The following is a 2,500-nucleotide window of genomic DNA, read 5'->3' as shown; positions in this document are numbered from 1 at the left end:
AGAACATAGTGCTAGGGCTGGGGTCAACCTAAATCCACTACAGAACATAGTGCTAGGGCTGGGGTCAACCTAAATCCACTACAGAACATAGTGCTAGGGCTGGGGTCAACCTAAATCCACTACAGAACATAGTGCTAGGGCTGTGTGTGTGTGTGTGTGTGTGTGTGTGTGTGTGTGTGTGTGTGTGTGTGTGTGTGTGTGTGTGTGTGTGTGTGTGTGTGTGTGTGTGTGTGTGTTTGTGTGTGTGTGTGTGTGTGCGTGCGTTTTTTAAAAATTTATTTTTATTTATTTTTAACACACTTTTATCACACTCTACTAGCTAGAACGAAAGAAAGAAAGAAAGGACAGCCAAACACATGTGTTGCACAATCAGTTGAGTGGCATAGAGTAGAAGAGTTTGTTTCCCAAGCTTGTTAAAGCCACTCTGAGAGCCTGTACACACACACACACACGACACACTTAAAAGCCTATGAGTTTGAACTTTCAGCTCGCATTAACAATACTGCTAGCTTAATACACACACACACCTACACACACCTCCACCTACACACACACACACCTCCACCTACATACACACACACACACACACACACACACACACACACACACACACACACACACACACACACACACACACACACACACACACACACACACACACACACACACACACACACACACACACACACACACACACACACACACACACCTCCACCTACATACACACACGCACACATAGATACACATATGCAGAACAAACACTCCATCTCAGTCAGGATTAACTCTCTTAAAGGAGCTGCACTTCTCCTGGTTATCTTTTCTACTGTTGTCTAACATATCAATTTCACTAATTGACCCACTGGAAAGAATAGCCCAAGTTTGCTGTCTCTATGGTGTTGTCCTCTCATCTCTCATCCTCTCTCCTTCCCCTCTCTCCATCCCCCCACTCTCCTTCCCCCCTCTCTCCTTCCCCTCTCTCTCCGTCCCCTCTCAACCTTCCCCTCTCTCTCCTTCCCCTCTTTCTCCTTCCCCTCTCTCTCCTTCCCCCTCTCTCCTTCCCCCTCTCTCCTCCCCCTCTCTCCTTCCTTTCTCTCTTCCTTTCTCTCTCCTTCCCCTCTCTCTCCTTCCCCTCTCTCTCCTTTCCTCTCTCCTTCCCTTCTCTCTCCTTCCCCTCTCCCATTCCCCTCTCTCACCTTTCCCTCTCTCTCCTTCCCCTCTCTCCTTCCCCTCTCTGTCCTTCCCCTCTCTCATTCCCCTCTCTCCTTCCCCTCTCTCCTTCCCCTCTCTCTCCTTTCCCTCTCTCTCCTTCCCCTCTCTCTCCTTTCCCTCTCTCTCTTTCCCCTCTCTCTCCTTCCTCTCTCCTTCCCCCTCACTCCTTCCTTTCTCTCTCCTTCCTTTCTCTCCCCTTCCCCTCTTTCCTTCCTCTCTCTCCTTCCCCTCGCTCTCCTTTCCCTCGCTCTCCTTCCCCTCTCTCTCCTTCCCCTCTCTCTCCTTCCCTCTCTCTCTCCTTCCCCTCTCTCCTTCCCCTCTCTCTCTCCTTCCCCTCTCTCTCCTTCCCCCTTTCTCCTTCCCCTCTCTCTCCTTCCTTTCTCTCTCTCCTTCCCCTCTCTCCTTCCCCCTGTCTCCTTCCCCTCTCTCCTTCCACTCTCTCTCCTTCCCCTCTCTCTTTCCACTCTCTCTCCTTCCCCTCTCTCTCCTTCCCCTCTCTCCTTCCCACTCTCTCCTTCCCCCTCTCCTCCCCCCTCTCTCCTTCCCCCCTCTCTCCTTCCTTTCTCTCTTCCTTTCTCTCTCCTTCCCCTCTCTCTCCTTCCCCTCTCTCTCCTTTCCCTCTTTCTCCTTTCCCTCTCTCCTTCCCTTCTTTCTCCTTCCCCTCTCTCTCCTTCCCCTCTCCCATTCCCTTCTCTCACCTTTCACTCTATCTCCTTCCCCTCTCTCCTTCCCTCTCTCCTTCCCCTCTCTCTCCTTCCCCTCTCTCCTTCCCCTATCTCATTTCCCTCTCTCTCCTTCCCCTCTCTCTCCTTCCTCTCTCCTTCCCCTCTCTCTCCTTTCCCTCTCTCTCCTTTCCCTCTCTCTCCTTCCCCTCTCTCTCCTCACCCCCCCTCCTTCCTTTCTCTCTCCTTCCTTTCTCTCTCTTTCCCCTCTCTCCTTCCCCTCTCTCCTTCCTCTCTCTCCTTCCCCTCTCTCTCCTTCCCCTCTCTCTCCTTTCCCTCTCTCCTTTCCCTCGCTCTCCTTCCCCTCTCTCTCCTTCCCCTCTCTCTCCTTTCCCTCTCTCTCCTTCCCCTCTCTCCTTCCCCTCTCTCTCCTTCCCCTCTCTCTCTCCTTTCCCTCTCTCTCCTTCCCCTCTCTCTCCTTCCTCTCTCCTTCCCCTCTCTCTCCTTCCCCCCTCCCCCCTCTCCTTCCTTTCTCTCTCCTTCCTTTCTCTCTCTTTCCCCTCTCTCCTTCCCCTCTTTACTTCCTCTCTCTCCTTCCCCTCTTTCTCCTTTCCCTTTCCCTCTCCTTT

General features: G+C 52.4%; 1 protein-coding gene across 1 annotated transcript in view; it reads left to right on the top strand.

Moving 5' to 3' along the window:
• ankrd33ba (ankyrin repeat domain 33ba) overlaps window positions 1–2,500 on the top strand; it is a 22,730-nt gene that overhangs the window by 13,017 nt on the left and 7,213 nt on the right. The gene's annotated exons all lie outside the window — the stretch shown is intronic.

The sequence above is a fragment of the Oncorhynchus gorbuscha genome, linkage group LG12, assembly GCF_021184085.1.
Source record: "Oncorhynchus gorbuscha isolate QuinsamMale2020 ecotype Even-year linkage group LG12, OgorEven_v1.0, whole genome shotgun sequence".
In the NCBI taxonomy this organism is placed as follows: Eukaryota; Metazoa; Chordata; class Actinopteri; order Salmoniformes; family Salmonidae; genus Oncorhynchus; species Oncorhynchus gorbuscha.
Note: the sequence above shows the minus strand (reverse complement) of the source record. Positions and strands in the feature narration are given on the sequence as shown.